Raw genomic sequence first — 20,682 nt, 5'->3', positions numbered from 1 at the left:
ACCCCAACCATCTCCTGCTCTTCCGACTCCCTGGTCCCACCGCCTCCTTTGCTCAAGCACTCATCAGGTCCTGCTGCCAGCTGCCAGGGTGTCTGCAATGAGCAGCAAAGAGCAGGAGCTGAATCTGGAGGAAGGAGCAGGACTTGCCTCTTCTGAAGCACTGAGGTGTTAGATTGGCTCAGCCACCTCCTGTCACCTCCTGCCAAAGGGCTAGGTGGGATGCAGAAGGGGCTAATGGAGCTGTCTTGCTGCAAAAGAAAATCTTGCCACTGGAAACACACAGGACCAAATCCCCCTACCTGAGGTTTGGCAAGATTGTTTGAATAGACTCAGTGTGGAAGAGATTTCCTGGTATGTGGCAGCTGTGGATGTGGCAGTGGTCCTGCCTGAATGAGCACCCCACCAAGCTGCTGACACTGCCAGGATAGACACTGGCTACTCTGCCATTGTCTATCACTGTGGATTGCAGGGTGCATTTACTGTCATGATCAGCTGCGGTAGGAGAAACAACCTGCACAGGGGAGGTCACTGACTATGTCCCTTCATGTGCACAAATGGGCAAAAACACAGTCCACAGACATCTGTTTTTTCTCTACCTGAGGCTGAGGAGACATAGCTCCTACATAATATAGCCTGGCATAAAGACTGACTAGGGGAGGTGTTTATGTAAGCTAACAGTCAGATATGCATATTTGCAATAAGTAATTAATCCCTTAAGCATACAGGAATTTTCTGTCGGTTAAACTGGCTTGTTACAATTTCCCTTAAAGAAAGATAAAGATGGTAGAACATGACTTACCTTTCACCAAATGAAGTTTCTCTCAGAGACCTTCTGCCTCTTTCTGCTGCCTGGCTCTCCAGCTGGCATGACCTGTCATTTCCACATTAGGGCTCACCCCTTTTGAGCTGCAGTTTCCCATGTAGCTAGTCAATGCTAGTCAACACAGCCATTAGTCAAAAGCGGATTGATTTGAATCATCCAGGTGTTAATTCCTGTTTGTTCATCTGCTTTCTATGCAGTTTACACAGTCAAAAAGAAGGGGGTCCCCTCAGTGTGGTAACACAGCCTTCATTTAATTTTGTACTCTCACCTATGTCAGGAACCCGAGAGAGAGAGTAAGAGAAACAAGCAGAAAGGGATGAAGGAAGAAACCACAGAGGGTTTTGTGCCATTCTATTTTCTTTTCTTTTTTTTAAGAACATGAATGGGTGAAGAATCCCCAAATGAGAGCAAAATCTCCAACGACTGTGCTTTACAGAAATTACACTGAATCCCAAACAAAGCTAAATGTAAATCTAAATTTGAGAGAATTTTAAGCGATGGATGGATTTTCAAGTTAAAAATAATCAGCTTACTTCTCAGTCTGAGCTAGAAAGCATTTTTTGATGCCATCTTTCATTTTCTTTCCACCTCCTGGGCACAACTGAGAGATGTCAGCTCTGGGAGCTGCCAGCCTGTCACCACAGGAGCAGCTCTTCCTCTAGGAGTGTATCGGAGCTTGAAGATGGGGAACAAATCCCTTGGAGCAGACCGAGCTGTGGCAGCCTGCAGCATACGTAGTGCTGCTTGCCTTGCTGATGCTGCTCAGAGACACACAACCACTGACAAAGCAGTAGTAACTGTGATGCTGCAAAAAAACAAAGCCCTTTCAGCAGTAGCAAGCCATTTTAAATACCAACCTATCTTTTAAAGGATCCGGTCTTAGATGAATTGAATTATATACTTAAAAGAAATTGCTCTTTAAGCCCGCTTTCCCCAGGAAATATTTCTTCATGTAATTTAGATAGAGCAAGCAGTCAGTCGTATTAGGAGCACACAGCTCTGGAACACTGACCACGTGTGAGTGCACTGCGGTGCTTCTTCGCAGAGACACTGGGTGTCCAGAGCGATCCCTGATGTAAGTGATAATAGCTGTTATTACTATTCCAAGTCATTTAATGATAGAAGCAGGCTGACAAAAGCCAGGTAGGCTTTATGGCCCTCTCCTTATCAACAGTAAGTTATTTTTTGTTTCCAGTCTTAATTCTGACTATTGGTGCTAAGAAGTTTGTCTCTGCAGTAGCTAGCATGAGTGGACGTCATGTCTCCTTCATCTAGTTCTCATTGCTACATCTGTGTTGGGGCTGAAACCCAACCATCTCATCCCCGGAAGTCTCTGCTATCAAAATTCATGCAATATTTCCAAGTATCTTGATGTCTGCGCTGAGTGTTATCTCCACCTCTGAGCCAAAGGGTGGGAAGGTCACAGGTCTGAGAGAATGAGACAGAAGATCCCTCAAAAGTAGAGCTTTACTCCAAACACTGTAAATCCTTAACTACAGAAGCTGCTAAGACAGTTCTTTTTTAAAAAATGTATGTTTGCTTTATTTGCCATACTGGTGTGGAAGGCACATGCTCTGCAGTAACCAAATGAGGTAGATACCTCCACATTTGGAGAGCACATTTATTTGACAGTTTTTAGTCAATAGTGTGGGGTTTTTTTTCACAGTGCTTTATCAGATCTATGTAATTTTATTTTACTGAGCTGGGCCATTCTGTTTGTTATTTTGCCTCTGGAGAAGGATGTATTTCTGCTCATTACTGGCTAGCACAGCCATAAATGATAGCTGGTAGAAAGTAGGCCAGGATTATAATAACAGGTTTAATACCCTCTCCAAACCTGGAAGGAGTTTCTGCTTCTGATGCCTGCATCTTGGGGGAATATCTGGTTTTGCAACATTTCCATTTTATGGGGTGGAATAAGAACCTTTGGGAATTCCAGAATAACTCTGGATTTCTGTCATTTTAAGTGACATCTTGTGAGAACAGCTAGCATGATTTCCTCATGGAAACAAAATTTCAGCTTAAATGTCATCTAGGCAGCATGGTTCAGACCCTCCCACTGTTGCGGGATTTCAGCTGGAAGGTTGTTGTTCTGCTCTCACTCTCTCATTTATGTTTGGAGAAGGCAATGCTTTTATGCTTTTCCTATAATTTACTTTTAGGTTCCCATCTACATTATTTAAGTTGTCCCTAGTGGATTCATCCCCTGATATGCAGAGAACTTGTACTTTTTTTTCCTGTCTGAGGATTAGTATTCCCAAGAAGACCACATTTTCCCTCAGTGCCTTTTACATGTTAAGAGTTTACAAGGTTGCTTTGCAACATCAGCACCGCCATGTGTCCGTGTTCAGTCAGTCATCCATATCCACTTACAGCTTTCCCCAGACCCTGTGGAAAACATTTGGAGTTTAGGGTCATGAGAACCAGTTGTTTTAGCACTTTTTCAGTAGATATATTCATATCACTTTTATTTATCCATGCTGAATTTTCTTACCTACATCTGATTCTTGCATTTCATCTATCCTATTCAAGTTTAGTAATTTTTAAAGGTGTTTTTGCACACAGGCAGAGCATACATGAGTGGCCATTTGCTTTTTCTGTCCTTGAAGGGAGGGTCATGTTAAGTTTAAATAAATCATCCAGATGTGTGTCTGCATCATTCAAGCTGCATTTTGACCTCAGAATCCTTTGGTTGAGGGAGCACCATCAGCTGCTGTTCTAGGAATGTTTCCTTAAAAAAGAAAAAAATTTCAGATACTGTAACATCCATTAAATCATAACATAAATGTAGTAACATATATGTAACAAATCACTAAACTATAATTAATTGTTATAAACATAATAAAAACCACCCACACAAACAAATCTAAGAAAACTTATAAAGGAAACCGAGAAACTGAATATGCACAAAACACAGTCGAAAGCTGAAAGAAAAGGAAAGCGAAGGAGATACAGCAGCCCTCTGCTCACTGTAGCAGTGATCCGTGGTGTGACTGTAACAGCAGGCAGCACGTGAGAGAGCAGCGTGGAAGCGTGATTTGGCGCGGAAGTGACAGCATTTGACCGTGATTTATGCAGTTATTCCAAATTACCTTTCTTTCCTGTTGTTTATCTTCTCTCATGAGTGGTACTGAATATTTCTGGCCTCGCCGTTTTCCCAGGTGCTGACTTTTCCCCTGACGAGATGCTGCCCTATCTGGGATCCCCAAAGACTGTGGCTGCACAAGACAGACTGCTGTGATTGTTTTGGGGTTTGACGCAGATTTCCTTGAGCAAAGGAGCAAGTGTGCCAAGAGACGCGGTTCCTGTGCTCTGCTTTCCCTGGGCCCTGCTAGGAGCCTGCAGCGCTGAGGGGACACCAAGGGAGCCCAGTGCAACACCCCATCGCCAGCCAGGCTGGGGCCAGCCCCTGCACCAGCCATGCAGGGAGCAGCACTGGCAGGAGCACGGCGAGATGCTCTGCTGCGAGGGTGCTGGAGCCTGGGAGTAAACAAGTTGTCCAGCTCCCCCCAGCCCTCCATTTGCTGAGCAGGTCCAGAATTTGGGTTGCGGGTAACAAAATGCTCCAAAGCCTTTTTGGAAGCCTGGGCCAGTCTGTGAGGGAGAGTAATGTGAGTTACGCAGTAAGTGCGAAAGGATTTCTCTGGGAGCTGAAGGCATTTCCATGTTGGATTTGTTGAATTATGTTTCTTCTGTGAGGGGAGGAAGAATTTAAGACACTCATGGCTGGGTACAGGATGAGATACCTTTTGATTTGAAACTAGACTTAATGGTTTCTTTCCAAACAGCTTTCCAGGTTCAGAGGTTTCTGGATTCACCAATGTCTGAAGCTCAAAGCAAAATGCAGAAGATATGAAATCTGTGATAGCAAAAAGAAGTGTAACTCTACTTCTGTCAACCCCAGAATCCCACTGTCTCAATAAAATCACAGAAAAAATGTTTTTACATTCCAAAGGTGGGAAAAGGTCAATCTTGCAGATCTGTCCTACACTGCTGCCCTTTCTCATGATAGGAGAGAAATTTCTGGTTGTGGGAGTATAGTCTCACATTCAGGCTCTTTCGGAAGATGTCTTTGCGTTGGCAGTCCCACAAGGGCTTGAATTAAAAGGCTAACAGACTCTGCCATGTTTGTCCACAGGAAGGGACAGACTTGCTGCGGGATCCCAGACACATGGCAGACTTCGTTTTGTGCCAGCTGATGCAGTGTTGTCTGCAACCCTTGGGCAAAGGTGGAGAAGTCTGAATCTCATAATCTCATATTTGAACTTCTTTAGGTTTTCAGTGTAGTAAGAGAGAGAGATTTTGGGGTATCTTTTAACCTTCCATGTCCTTCATATTCCACAGGCTATAAATTATCTGCCTCTCTCCATAGAGATAGTCCCCTTATAACTTCCTTCTGCCCACCTAGTCCCCCTACAACACCCTTCTGTTTCATAGGTACTGTCTGTATTTTCTTTCAGGTGATCTTATTGATACAAATTAAATTTTAAAGCAGTTGTTCTCAATTTGTATGTATTTTTTTAAGGCTGCTGCTTTTATTTTTGACGTGGAGAAGGACTGATGCACTTGAAAGCTTATTGATTTTTCCCAGTTCGACTGGTTGGGCTAATAATACATGTTTGCCCACGAACATTGTTTTGATCATATCCCTGGATACATCAACAGTACTGTTTTGTTACTTCTTCTGGCTGCCGACATTATGCAAATATCATGCATCCCAGCAACAAATCACAGAATCTCAGAATCGCTGAGGTTGGAAGGGACCTCTGGAGATCATCTAGTCCAACCCCCCTGCTCAAGCAGGGTCACCTAGAGCACATTGCACAGGATTGCATCCAGGCGTGTTTTGAATATCTCCAGAGAAGGAGACTCCACAACCTCTCTGGGCAGCCTGTTCCAGTGCTCTGTCACCCTCACAGTGAAGAAGTTTTTCCTCATGTTCAGATGGAACTGTCTGTGTTTCAGTTTGTGCCCGTTGCCTTGTGTCCTGTCGCTGGGCACCACTGAAAACAGTCTGGTCCCATCCTCTCGACCCCCTCCCTTCAGATACTTGTACACATTGATAAGATCTCCTCTCAGCCTTCTCTTCTCCAGGCTGAACAGGCCCAGCTCTCTCAGCCTTTCCTCATAAGAGAGATGTTCCAGTCCCCTAATCATCTTTGTAGCCCTTCGCTGGACTTGCTCCAGTAGTGCCACATCCCTCTTGTACCGGGGAGCCCAGAACTGGACACAGTACTCCAGATGTGGCCTCACCAGGGCTGAGTAGAGGGGGAGAATCACCTCCCTCGACCTGCTGGCAACACTCTTCCTGATGCGCCCCAGGATACCATTGGCCTTCTTGGCCACAAGGGCACATTGCTGCCTCATGCTTAACTTGGTGTCCACCAGCACTCCCAGGTCCTTCTTGGCAGAGCTGCTTTCCAGCAGGTCAGCCCCCAACCTGTACTGGTGCATGGGGTTATTCCTCCCTAGGTGCAGGACCCTGCACTTGCCTTTGTTGAACTTCAGGAGGTTCCTCTCCGCCCACCTCTCCAGCCTGTCCAGGTCTCTCTGAATGGCAGCACAGCCCTCTGGGGTATCGGCCACTCCTCCCAGTTTGGTATCATCAGCAAACTTGCTGAGGGTGCACTCTGTGCCTTCATCCAGGTCATTGATGAAGAAGTTGAACAAGGCTGGACCCAGTACTGACCCCTGGGGGACACCGCTAGCTACAGGCCTCCAACTAGACTCTGCACCGCTGATCACAGCCCTCTGAGCTCTGCCATTCAGCCAGTTCTCAATCCACCTCACTGTCCACTCGTCTAGCCCATACTTCCTGAGCTTCCCTATGAGGATGTTAGGGGAGACAGTGTCAAAAGCCTTGCTGAAGTCAAGGTAGACAACATCCACTGCTCTCCCCTCATCTACCCAGCCAGTCATTCCATCACAGAAGGCTATCAGATTGGTTAAGCATGATTTCCCCTTGGTGAAGCCATGCTGACTACTCCTGATCACTTTCTTGTCCTCCACATGCTTGGAGATGGCCTCCAGGATGAGCTGCTGCATCACCTTTCCAGGGATGGAGGTGAGGCTGACTGGCCTGTAGTTGCCTGGGTCCTCCTTCTTGCCCTTTTTGAAGACTGGGGTGACACTGGCTTTCTTCCAGTCTTCAGGCACCTCTCCTGTTCTCCATGACCTTTCAAAGATGATGGAGAGTGGCTTAGCAATGACATCCGCCAGCTCCCTCAGCACTCGTGGGTGCATCCCTTTGGAGCCCATGGATTTGTGGGTGTCAAGTTTGCTTAAATGATCTCTAACCCAGTCCTCCTCCACCAAGGGAAAGTCTTCCTTTCTCCAGACTTTCTCTCGTCTCCAGGGTCTGGGGTTCCTGAGGGCTGGCCTGAGCAGTAAAGACTGAAGCAAAGAAGGCATTCAGTAACTCTGCCTTCTCTGCATCCTTTGTCACCAGGGCACCCACCCCATTCAGCAAAGGGCCCACATTTTCCCTAGTCTTCCTTTTGCTACTGATGTATTTGAAGAAGCCCTTCTTGTTGTCCTTGACATCTCTAGCCAGATTTAATTCCAAACGGGCCTTAGCCTTCCTCGTCGCATCCCTGCATACTCTGACAACRTTCCTATATTCCTCCCAAGTGGCCTGTCCCCCTTTCCACTTTCTGTAGACTTCCTTCTTCTGGTTGAGTTTTGCCAGGAGCTCCTTGCTCATCCACGCAGGTCTCCTACCTCCTTTGCTTGACTTCCTACTCATAGGGATGCACCGCTCTTGATCCTGGAGGAGGTGATGTTTGAATATTAACCAGCTCTCTTAAACGCCCCTTCCTTCTAGGGGCCTAACCCATGGGATTCCTCCAAGTAGGTCCCTGAAGAGGCCAAAGTTTGCTCTCCTGCAAATATAGTAATGATATGGAGGGAATTATGTTGATCTATCATGGCTGTTCATAAACTTCATTAGGGAAAGAAGTAAATAGAAAAATCTCTTGGGCAACTGATGTATTGGGAGAAACTCCAACACAAATGCATGTTGTCAAAATGAAGTTGCCATGGTACAGTCATTTGTTCATTTTGGGTTGAACCTGTGAACCTGCCTTTTTTATATATCCCTATGTGTTCATAAATCAGAGAAATATGATGTTCACAGGTATATTTCTCCCAGTGAGCAGAGTTCTGGAGCAGGGCCTCAGTTTGCAAAGCTCAATTGCAATCCTGTAGGGTGAAAGGTGCTGGAGAAATGGGAGCCAGGACACTATGGAAACAGGCGCTCAAGTCTTGTAAGTGCTAGTGATGAGTATAGGCTTCAGTGGCAATCATTAATGCTGAAGTGTTAAATGAGCTACTTGGATTGAGGGAATCAAGTTTCTGGCAGCCAGGGGCTGTCGAAGTGAAAGATCCAAGTAGCAAATGTCGCCTCTCAGTGTAAAGCCACGTCATGTAGGATGTTCCAGCACCAACCTCTGGGTTGCTGCTGACTGGGATATGATGGTGGATTCTGGGATACACAGTCCACAACACCCCTTCAGTGGCAGTGGGCATGTAATGCACATCTGGAAAACACAGCTGTCCCTGTGGTCCTGCTGTGTGATTGCTGAGTGACAGCTGAGACTGAGAAATGCATTTTGCTTTTAGCTGTGCAGTTTAACATCCCTTGTAGGAGAGGGCATGGAGAAGCACGCACATACTGTAAGCTCCCCCTGTTGTCTGGATCACCCCAAATTATTACTGTGATTCCCTGTGACGAAACAGGGATTTATCCAGGGGACAGCACAGTGCCAATGTACAGTCCAGAAACAACCATTAGATATACACATGCTGGGCAAAACCGGTGTTATGTGTGGAGACTCTTAAGGAGAGTTATTTAGCAGTAATTACCCTCAGAAACAAAACCCTTGTCACGGAGCATAGCACGAGGCTGTACATCGGCACAGCCCACCCTGCAAGCACCCGCCACGTCCCTCCGGCGCTGGGGTCGCCTGAGAAGCATTCGGTCCCTGTGAGCCTGCCACTGGGTAGAGCTCCCAGGCTGGCGCTTTCTCTCAGCCTAAGCCCCTCGCTGCAGCTTCCCCAGGGCAGCGTTTTCGGCTCCCAGAAGGGCTTCCCGCGTGCTCGGCACTTGCTGAAGCTCCTTGCTAGTGCAGGCAGTCCTGCGTGGGAGCACTGCCTAGTCTAATCTACAGGTACTGGCATAACTGATTGCTTTTCCTCTCCTCAGCTTTGTTTCCACCAGCATGTGGCTGCAGAGGCCCAGCTCTCCAGTAGGAAGCGAGAGGTAACTCTTAAGTAGCACAGCCCAAGAACGAACGCCTGGTGGAAAAATGGAAGAAGCTGACACTGGAGATTTTCCTTTGTTTCCCTGTTGTCCCTGGGATATTTGCTGAAAAATCAAAAGATGTGGCTTTTCTGGAAAAGACACAGTTATGTAATCTCTCCTTGTTTCGTTCCTTAAGAAAATGAACAGCGCAGCTCAAACAGATTTGAATGATTTGCTGCAATTACCTTGTGTAATATTGTTTGTGGTACCTTTGGGGGAAGGACTGTTTTGTCTTAGTCAACCCATAAGCTTTATTTTAGATATTGAAAAGCTCCATTTTTAAATATAAATGTGATTTTAAAGGTAGTTATTCTTGTCCATGAACATGACAGCAATTTAAAGCAAATCCTTTAAGATGTCAGAAAAGAACTGTTACAATTATCAGATAATTTATTAGCACCTCAATAAAAGCATGTTCTGAGAATGAGGAGTTTTGTTCTTTTTGACTTGCAGTTCAAACCCAGCAAGGCTGAATCATAATGTTCCCTAAATCCACCACACTGGTAGGGCTGAGTCCTCCACTTCGAAAAGCTGACATTTCGAGGAAGGTATTCGACATGGAAACCAGAGTTCAGCAAACCCTCACCCTTTTCAATCCTGAAAGTAAGAGATTGGGCCACATTTTCTCTCTCTCTCTGCTTCTCTTAAAGTCTGGTTTTTCATTGCCTAAATGCACAAGCTGTCTTGAAATAAAATTGTACCTCTCAAATACCAAACATTAAGCTTGCTTCAGGCTACTGATGCAGCACCGCAATTTGTCAGAGCCCTGTGCAGGCACTGCAGCCTGGGAGCTGCAGCGCTGGGCTGGGAGCCAGGGCCCTGCTGGAGCAGACCCCCAGGGCTGTGCTGGGGCTGGGGCCCTGCGCTGAGCGGGGATGCGGGGGAAGAGCCTCCTGCACTCTCCTGGCCCTCTGCAGTGGTGGGAGCAGGGGCAGGCTGGAAGCTTTTGCAATGCTTTTAAATGAGGGGGAGACTTTTAAAAATTACAGAAAACAGCTCCTTGTTGCTTGAATCTTTGATGTGGGTACCAAGCAATGATTCAAGAAGCAAGAGGGCTTTGGTGTTTTAAGCAAAAAACTTATGGAACTCATGGCTTTAGTGAAAATGGTGAAAATCACAAGAGCTGGCCAAGAGGAAGGCAGGGAGAGTGAGACCAGCTGAATAAGGAGGAAGCTGGTTTTGACCCAGCCTCCCCCACTATTGCCAAGGAGTGTGTTTTTCTTAAAGAAGCTGTAGTAAGCACTGGTGGGGTAAGTACTGAGAACTTGGAAGGGTTATGTTTTAGCATTTTTTTTTAGCATATTTTATGCTTTTAACATTACATCACGTGGTTGTATTTGCATTTCAGCTTGCTAACCCCTTCTGGTCTGCTGTCAAGAGCTGGAGAATGATGATGAAAATTTCTCACTTGTCTCTGTTCATGTGCCCGGCCTCCATTTATAGGCCAAATGATAGGCATGAAATGTTTGGTGCTTTAAAGTCTTATCCAGGATCATGGCTAGGTAATTCTTAAGAGAACCCACTACCTTGTATCTTTTAATCAAGAACAGGAATCTTCCTCAAGCTTAAGACAGAAGTAATAGAGTAGAAAATTCTCTTGCACGTATGTGTCTCTATACAGCACATAGCACAAATTGTTCCTGGGCCATGACTCAGCTTCCAAGACATTACTATATTACTAATATAGTTATTAATAAATAACACATCCTGAATTATACTTAAGGTCAGAATTGATCTTTTAAGAGATTTTTAATAGCCTTCAAATCTTTTAATTCAAACAGCTGCAGAGCTAAAATAATGTATCGCTCCAACAGTAACTTAGAGGAAAGGAAACCAAAAGCAATTTTAATAGCTAGACAATCAAGTGTGTAAGTCTTCATAAAGTAAGAAATGTCCAGCCATTTCTTACAGCGTATCAAGAGAGAAGGCTGAATCACTTGTTAGTCATCTCCATTAACAGTAAAGAGTAGGGGCCAATTCCAAGAAATTGATTGCACTCGGGCTAAAAGCATTACTCACTTATAAGCAATGCTTCAAAATTCAGGTGTTCTGGTTTCTGTGCATTTCTTGAAATAAAGTAATTGAGCAAAGTTACTAATGCCCTCAACAAAACTAAAATGTATTCCAAAAGTTACATACTAGTTTACTCAGTTAGAATTAATTTAAACAATGCATGGACTAAAATTGAGTTGTAGTCAAAACATTCTGTAACTAATTATCTTTCCCTTAGTATTATGCACATATCTTGTACCAGTGCAGTGATTTTTCCTAGTCCAGTTTTTCAAAAATAATTTTGCATTTTAGAAAATATTTTATGTATATCTATATATTATTTATTTTAAGGATATTTTAAATWTGTAAAGATAATGCATGAATAATATGTAGATTAGTCATGTTTATTTGTAAATAAAATTACATATTATCTACATTAAATATAGTATTTATAGTAAACATATTTTAACATTTATGTATTTTATTTATATTTTAAAGTATTGCAAAATAGCTTTCCTATTTTCAAATCTGTTTTGACAAAAGCATGAAAGGACAGGGCCTTACTCAGAAAGAAGTCGTTACAGGAGTTCAGGGTTCTTTGTTGAACAAAAATATGCATCTGGTCACAGATACCTCCTATGTTCTGAACTTTTCAAATATTAAGAGAGTAACCTGATGAAGGAGAGATTTGTTTGCACAGTCATACAAAGATTAGGGATTCACATTTCATAAACTCTCTTTCAAGATAAGAAATTTGACTTTGAAAGCTGGCATTTACCAGCATCTCACTTAGTTTTGGCATAGCTCCTAACTTCACATTTTTTTATCAGGACAAAGCAACTAATTTCATCTTCTCAACAGAATGATATGGAAGATTCATTTGGTTGTTGCATAAACCCAACGTCTGCTACACTGGCCATTCTTTTAACATCTGCAACCGATGGATGAACTCAGCGGCAAGATATGCAGTCAGGTTGTTAGAAAACAATGCTTAAATCTTAAGACTGAACAAAGAGAAAAATTAAAAGAAGCCCAATCCTTAATCTGCCAATTGGTTAATCAATTACTAGAACTAATCACTGAGAATCACTCTTGTATAAAAATCTTAATCACACGCACATGCCAAAACAAAAAAAAATCCCCACCACCATAGTCCTCTCCTAAATGCCGTAATGGGCTGGACGCCAGGGAAGGTGCAGAAGGGTCTAGCCTGGATGAATTTCCTTTCTCCACTTCCGAAGAGGACTGCAATGCAATGGCACCACGCTGCATACTAAAAGGATATTTTAAAGCAATGACTATCACAGTGAAAACCTCAGCGTGGTTTCAGAAAGGGGAGGCCAGGGGAAAGAAATCACCTTCTAATTCAAAAATCCCCATTTTAAAGTGCATCCTATTGCAATTTATTGTAGAACAAAAGGGATATTTACAGGTCTGACATTTAGATGCCATTGATATTTCAAAATTAAATGCAATGTATCATGTGAAGCACATTTTTCTAATGAAATGTCTTATTCTTAAAGGAGAACTAACTCCAGATTTGAACAATATATTTAGTGTTGACTGCAATTTTCATTTCTCCAACAGAGAAGTACTAATTTAATGGTTGTGTTACAGAAATGCCTAGGGTTTGGGATTTTTTATTCAACTGAAATTCAGATTCTGTGATGGCTTTCAGAGAGGGGTATTTTGCCTTAAGAGAGTTGCATCAAAATTTCTGTCCAGATTCTAAATCCCTTTTTTTTTTCCAGCAAAGCCTGATCATTGCACCTATTTGTACTGAAATTCAGTCTGATGGAAACCTGTTCTGTTTGTACTTGTGCTGCCACCCAGTTCAGTTGCTGGTATGTATGTTTGGGCAGGAGTTCTAAATGCCAGTTAGAAGCACACGTGTATATGGAAAGTCCCCATCCGAACTGATCTCAAAGATTAAGCAGGGAAAACTCCTGAAAACTAAAATCAGAAACATTTACTGCCTAATGCAAACCAACAAGCTCTGCTGCTGGGGCAGGAGGGCTGAGGGAGACTCCCAGGAGCTATACATCAGGCACAGATAAGAATGCATGAAACGGGTGCTGGGGGTTGTGTGATAAAAAGATCCTCTCCCTCCCCCAATCTGAGACAGACACTTTATGTCTCCTGTAAAGCCTGCGGGGCCTGTTGGTGTAGTCCAGAATGCAAGTTGCGGCCTGGGCAATGACTTCTGCCTTAAAAGCACCTGTTTCTCTCCAGTGACTGCGAAGGGGGCCAAGGCAACCGGTTCAGCCATAGGTGCCTGGCTTGCAGATGCCGAAACTTCAGTGAAATGGATCCCACTGAGTGTGACCCATGACTTGGCTTACATCCATTGCACACATGAAGACACAGATGCAGGCATCAAAGACTAGCTGCATTTCACCACAAAGCAACTTTTGCCAATGATGGTTTTTTCTCTCCAGCAGATGGTTTGTACAGCCTGCAGCCAGCCCTGTCTCACTATCCACTGGTACTCACGCCCACAGGTATATTTTATTGTATCCTTTGCACATTATTCTAGACTGGACCTTTGAAGCCAGCTGGAGTTTGAGATCACACAGAAAAGCAGTTTTACATACTCCCAACTGAATATTCATTAATCCCTTAGAAAAATCACAATTTTGAATTTGAAATGTTTATGTCAATGGTAGCTCTGTATCAATAATCACTCAATACTACCACTTTATGGCTGCAGAATTTGTGAAGAGATCATCCCAGGTCAGCAGTGCCTAGCAAATTTATTTTCTGTAGGAACAAAGACTGAAGTGGAAAGCATCCAGCCAGTGCATCGATTCTCTCTTAACATGAGTATCTTGCTGTCTCCTCTGTGCTGCTATAAGTTACTGGAAAGACCCACATTATATATTCCACTTTCAAAGATCAATATCTGGTACAAAAACACTTTTCTAGATCGAAAGCTGGCATTCAAGAGTGCTTGATTTCTGCTTGCCCTTTGCTGCTTCCAGTAAAGCTAGATATATTTTGAGACAAGAATTTTACAACCCTCTGATCTACTGGTTTGCATCAAGTGTTGACTTTTCTATCAAAAAAAATCCATACTATCTGATAGATAGCTTTTTGGTTTCTAATTACAAAATGCACCACTTAATTGGTTAATTATGCTCTTTCACATTTTTTTCCCCTGTAAGAATACAAGCATCTCTTTTCTAAACCTTACTAATCCAATCATTCATTTATAATGTGGATTTAACCCTATGTTAAAAGGGAAGGATTTTTATTTGGAAATTGTGAATCGTATAAACATAATAGCTTTTTCCTCCAATACTACTTTAATACTCATACATTACCCAAGATGATGGACAACAGGTAAGTTAAAATAACTATGTATAACAGGAAGTGTAATGTATTTGCATACAGACTCTTTATTCACTATTGGGCATCTGTTTGTTGGTATGTGTACAACTTTAAGCAACTGAGCACTTGCTGCTGGGCACCAGTGTGGCCAGAGGCATGGACAGCAAAGGGTGGAGTGGGGCAGGAGAAGACTATTTGCAAAGTAACTCTGCCTGTGGAAAATGAAATGTTAGCAATTGTTTATCTGACCGACTGCTCTGTGAAAAAGGTGCAAGTTGGGAGATGGTGCTCTTCAGGACCTTCCACAGTGCAGGGTGCCAGGACTTCTGATCCTGAGCGTTGGCTGAGTATTCACACAGTGTCAGAGCTCTAGTTCTGGACTTGTGTTTTGAGGGCTATGCGCATGTACAACAAAGCTGCACACAGGCTGTATTTACACAACATCCTAGCCAGGTCCCACGCACTGGAATTACGAATGACATCATATCAAGGCACAAGGGAATATTAAAGAAAGCAGTATGCAGCTTGAGAAGTTTATACATTCATTTCTGTATTTTGGTCAAATATCTTGCTGTGACCTATAATGTCACATCGGTATCAATAAATTCCAGTTTTCACATGTAATGACTTTTACTCATGCATGTTTTGAAGCTGATACTTCTAAAATGAGAACAGCCATTGCCAATAACTGAGTGTAGTCTGAACTGAAGACAGCATATTATTCATCATTTGTATAACTTTTGCATATGCAAAACCGGAACTCTGCAGACTTGTTCCTCTACATTTTCTTTGAATTAATAAACTGAATAATCTGTCCAAAATGATATAGAAAGCAAGATAATAAAGATTAGACAGTGATCCCAATTAACTAGGGATGTTGATTTTGTGAATATATGAAGTACGAAAACAAAAAGTCTAGTGATATTCTTGCATAATTTTCACTTTAAGAATTGTAAATTCTTGGTGGCAAATTTAAAAGACATACACACTAACACTACAAAACTAAGATATAAAAGCCATTTATTCAAAAAAATGTGGAGGTGTCAAATCACATACACAAGCCAATATTGAGCTACAAACACAGACCAAACAGTTCTATAAACAGAAATTGGAGTGTTCATATACCATAGTACCTGAAAAAGACCGTTAATAAAAAGGAGTCCATAAGTATTTCATTTCACCTTTCCTATATGGCTCCTTAATGAATGTCTTTGCCTAAGTTAGTGTACAATGAGCCAGAGGTAGAGTCCCAAGTAAAGAATCTAATGCCTCACAGCTCCATTAAAAACCTTTATTCTTCTAAACAAAAGGAAAGCCTAGCCTATAGTTTTCTGCATGACACTGAAGTAAAGCCTCTTTGCTTGAACAGTACGGCATTCCCAAGCGCATTTGGCATTAACCTAGACTGAGACTGTGCTTTGTAGAATCGTCTTAGTTCTCCTCCCCTTCAGACTCCGACTCTAGAAAAGAAAAAGTAAAATACATCAGATAGGTTGCACAAGGACAGTGGTGTGGGTAATTCCATAAAATAGCAAGAGACATCCTTTCAAAATTCAAATTAGTTTTCTTTACACCTAGCACTTCCTAGGAAAGGTTGACAGATTAAACAGAATAGGCCAGAAAGAAACACATAGCATCAGAAAACTAAGATCTGTTCTGTTACACTCCACTGTGGAGATCTGAATTTAGAGATCTGTTACTAGAACAAACCCAGATCACTATGAATTATTCTGGTCCTAATCTGCAGGATCAACCAATGCATATCTGAGCTCACTTTAAGTTTAATAAGGAATCAGCATTATTTGCTTGTTCTTCTAGTCTCCATGAGTAGGCTGTATGGCTATCCATTGAAGAAGTAGCACCTTAACTATTTGCTCTGCAAATGTTAATTATCATCATCATTCAGCCTATCTCAAAAGCCATCTGTGGTTTTACTCTACAGCAGGCATGAAATCTGCACTAACAAAAAATTCTTATGATCTGTACAGAATAAAAGAAAATTAGAAATAGGAACATAAGCAGTGTTTTTGTCACTTCAAGCTACTTTGCATTATATTGCATTTCTGTCCTTTCATTCACCTGACAGGAAAGGGCTTGTTGTCAATGAATATTACATGTCAGATCAGATTTTTCGAACAAACATTTGCAGAACAAACATGTTCTGCACTTTTTTTTTTTTTTTTTTTACAGCAACACTTGGTCTCCGCTAGTGCTAAACTTTGTAATTATGGACATCTGGGAGAGGGGACATGCAGGAAAGGGGAAAAACAAAAAGAAGAAACAGAAAGACATATAAGCAGAAGATTAAAACAGGAAAAAAAGTTTAATTAGACCAAGACTGTTGCTAGTCTAAAGGGTGTGTGGAAGGAGCTACCATTTTTATACTGCTACCTGCATATGTGAACTGCTGTAATGTCTTATCTGCTCCTTGGCATTACATATTCCCTCTAAGATTCTACAATTAATTACATTAAATGGATGTAAATGAACATTAATGATTATATCCCTATCTATTATGCAGAAATTGATCTTCCCACTTGATGTGGAATTTCTTTTCAAGGAAAAAAGAAATAATCTATTTGTTCAGTACAAAAAAAAAAAAAGTATTTTCCTATGCAGAACATGAAAAAAAACAAAGTTAGGGACTAAAGAATCTAATTCCCCTCCCCAGTAGCCTGTTTGCAGCAGCAGATGCCAACTGCATGTCTTAGCCTGGTCATTCAGCTAAAGGCAATTGCAGCTGTAGTGTCACAGACCGACTTATGCTATGTTCATGTAGTTAGTAGAGATAATAATAGCAGAAACCACATCACTACAGAAAACTGTTGTTGGTAGTACCTGCTAACACCAACGCACTTCCCACTGTCATCAGTGCCATACAGGGAGACAGCACAGGCACGTTAGCACATGCTACACGTGCACTGTCATTTGGCTATGTACATGTATACCCAAAGATCCTCCCTGCAGAAGCTTAAAGAATTTATTTACAGACAAGCAGTAACTGATAACTTGAGGAGTTTGTAAGGACACCATCAGCATTAAAAAGCAGCAAGTGTTAGATCTGGGCATGGCTGCAAGCAATCAGGAGCAGTTACTGCCTGCTATTTTCTATTCTGACAACTAATATCTGAAAAATAGATCTGATTAGCCAAGAGGTGACAATATTTCTTTGTTTAAATGAATCCATACCTTCTTCAGCATTTTGCAGCCACTCCACAAATTTCTTCATCTGGTCAAGAAAAACACTTTTGCCTTTAGCAACATGCGCTTCTTTATACCACTTCAGGATAGCTTCTTCACTCAGAACATCAGCTGAAATACAGATCAGTGTTTGTAAAAAGTCAGTATATTTTTTATAGGTTAGAAGATTTTGAATATAGGGGAAAGAAAGATACTGTCTATTTTTTAAAGGCAGCATAAAATACATTAATTTGATCACAGTGGAACAAGCTTTGTATCAACAATATTAGGTTATAACTACAGAATATCTGATGTATATTTGGGATGTAACAAATGTGTAATGTGTTAGGCTTAAAATAAAGCATCAAATATTGTGCTTCTGTAAAGGATAATTCTCTATTCATCTGCTTTAAATACAGCACATATAAGGTTAAAAATCAGTCTGCATATCTTACAAATTACCAAAATAAGAAATATCATGCTTTTTCTTGCTGTTGAATCACAGAACTGTACATGGTTCTAGAAATCCTGATTAAACTGTTAGGATAGAGATAGGTAGGGATTTTTTGACATCTTTTCCCCTAATGGGGTTTATATTGTTTTTAGCTAATAAATATTAAGGCCATCCTCAGGGAACCACTCAGATGGATACTGCAGCTGACATTTTTCTGTCGAATATCAAGAACAAAATAACTGTCAGGAAAAGTAAGAGTGAGTAAGATTCAGAAAAAGAAATCCTAACAAACACCGAGGACACAATGTTTCCAACAGATGCAAATTTAGGTCTAGCAACAGACCTCTAGCCTCAGGAACAAAGCTTCCGTGATCTAGCCAAGCCAAATATCTCAATAATTGACAGTTGTGGACACAAAACCTGGGATCCACAATGGCATTTTGGCAATTACATAACACTGGAGAACTAAAAAAAAAAAAATAAAAAATCAAACTTTATTTGTTCTATAAAAAGACTGAAACCAGCTTCCTACATCTCATTAGAATTTCTACTTTTTTTTTTTGGTATTATTTAAACAAACTACCTTCCCTTGCACTGCAAAATCAACAGATTTACAACAGGTGCTTTACTGCTTCCTTGAACTCCTTGGTGTTGTCTCACCCATTTAGCATCTACCTGCTGAAGTGCCAGCCTGACCTCTTAAGGACCACCATCATCTTCTGCTTCAGCTTAAAGGCTATAGCAGATGTGGCAGTGAAGGGAAGAAGGCCAACCAAAATAAATGAAATGAAAGCATCTGATCCAATGGGAATGAGACTGAGACCAGACACATTTCACATACACTGCTGATAAACAGACGGAAGCAACCTAGAATGGGGGTGAACTTAAAACTATCCCAAGACATCCAATGGTGATTGAATAGAAAAAGTCTCCCCAGAAATTTGGAATTTAGTGAAAAGGTGAGTGGAAGTTACCTTGTCTCTCAGACGCTTTTTCAAAATAAAACCTCTTCTGCAGTTTGCCGCAAATGACAGAAAAGTTGAAAACAAAGAAAATAGGACTGCACTGCCTGTGTGCTTCTTCCAGTGCAGATAGATTGTGCTTTGAGAATTGTGCAAGTGACACATAGAACTGTCTTTCTGAAATCACAGCCCACAATATTGAACTTGAAAAGTAACAGAAACACGGAGCAAAGAAAGAGCTTTCAAACATTTTGCATTAAATACTTGCTGACAATCTTTAGCAACATCTCACAGACATTACAGCATTTAACACATCAGGATTTTCATTGAGCAAGCTTCAAACATATTTCACATGGACTGTCATGAAATTGGAATTTAATCCCTGTACATAAAAAGCTTCACTGCAGAATCCTGGAAGTTCACACTACTACATCTCAGAATTACTCAAGCTGTGCCACAGATTGTGATCCTTAGGGAACAGGCAAAAAAATCAGAAGAGATTTTAGAAAAAATGAGTAGACCTGCCCCCGAGCTAGCTGTTGGGTGTTGTGGACATTTAAAAACACAAAGTGGCCATATGGAAAAAACTGCAGAAGCAGTTGCTGAAGTTGCAGAAGTTGCTGCATTACAATCCATATTTAGGATATTGTAAAACCAAGGGCCTACAGGTAGGCACATACCTCAGTCTGAGAGTAAACAGGATTTAAGCCTATATTCTTGATTTGCAGCCTATAAGCTCAATGGGTTTGTCACAAAAGCAGAGCCTGTGTTAATGGGCCAGCATTATAACAACCGTATATGGTCTAAATCCAGGATGCCAAGGGGAAAAACCCCATACAAATAAAAGTGATATAGGAGCAAGCAATCCCACTATGTGCCTGGAAGATTAAAACATCCTCAGGTTAAGCGGATGAGAAATTTGCCTGTATATAATTTCATAACAGTAAGCCTCCTACACCAGCAGAGAAAAAATAAAAATGCATTCAACTACAAAAAGGACAACTGCAACTCTGCTTTCATTTCTGAGCAATATTATTTGTAATACATTCATGCCTCCAGTGCTCATAAGAGATGATATTCTCCTGTCAGCACAGAGATGCTCAATTAAGCAATCAAGCAGGATAGGGTGTAGTTAACCCCTAGGTTGCTTTGAAGCAATGGGAACACAGAGTGGGGAGGGGAGGAGGAAGGGAATGATTCATTTTATATATATAGTTATTTCTCATTAAACCTAATTATAGATATGTTTAAAGTGCTGAAGCTGAACACTGTGGTTTGTGGGTGTGTGCACATCATTTTCATTGCAGTCCCAGGCTGTCAGCCCAAGAGGGAGCTGGTTTTCCTGCAGGTGCAGCCAACTGCCACTCAAACCACCCACTGCCAGAGCCTCAAGTGATATCCGTCTTCAAAGGTAGACATTCCAAAGCAGAGACTCTGAAAAGCCCAAGGTCTTTACTGCAGGGTGAACTGGAATGCTACTTGAAGTTTAGGTCTCAGCTCTGCACTAAATCCCTCAGTTTAAATGCATTGTTCCTGGGAGAAGCTCTAGCTAGGAGTGGCTGCTGCTAACGAGCTCTCTTGGTTGCCCTGACCAGAGGGAGTTGGGGCCTTTGATCCCAGTGGCCCTTGATTAGGGCGG

The 20,682-nt window shown here is 42.0% G+C and overlaps 1 long non-coding RNA gene across 1 annotated transcript; it reads right to left on the bottom strand.

The window, feature by feature from the left end:
- Positions 1-15,450: 15,450 nt before the first annotated feature.
- LOC112972943 lies at positions 15,451-20,597 on the bottom strand. The gene is made up of 2 exons (XR_003255839.1): positions 17,637-20,597; positions 15,451-15,907 (listed from the first exon to the last, which is right to left on the bottom strand). It is a non-coding gene; the product is annotated as an uncharacterized LOC112972943 (long non-coding RNA).
- Positions 20,598-20,682: the final 85 nt, after the last annotated feature.

Source organism: Apteryx rowi, unplaced genomic scaffold (assembly GCF_003343035.1).
Source record: "Apteryx rowi isolate R43461 unplaced genomic scaffold, aptRow1 scaffold_510, whole genome shotgun sequence".
NCBI lineage: Eukaryota > Metazoa > Chordata > Aves > Apterygiformes > Apterygidae > Apteryx > Apteryx rowi.
The sequence above is the reverse complement of the archived record's forward strand: the minus strand, read 5'-3'. Positions and strand labels throughout refer to the sequence as shown.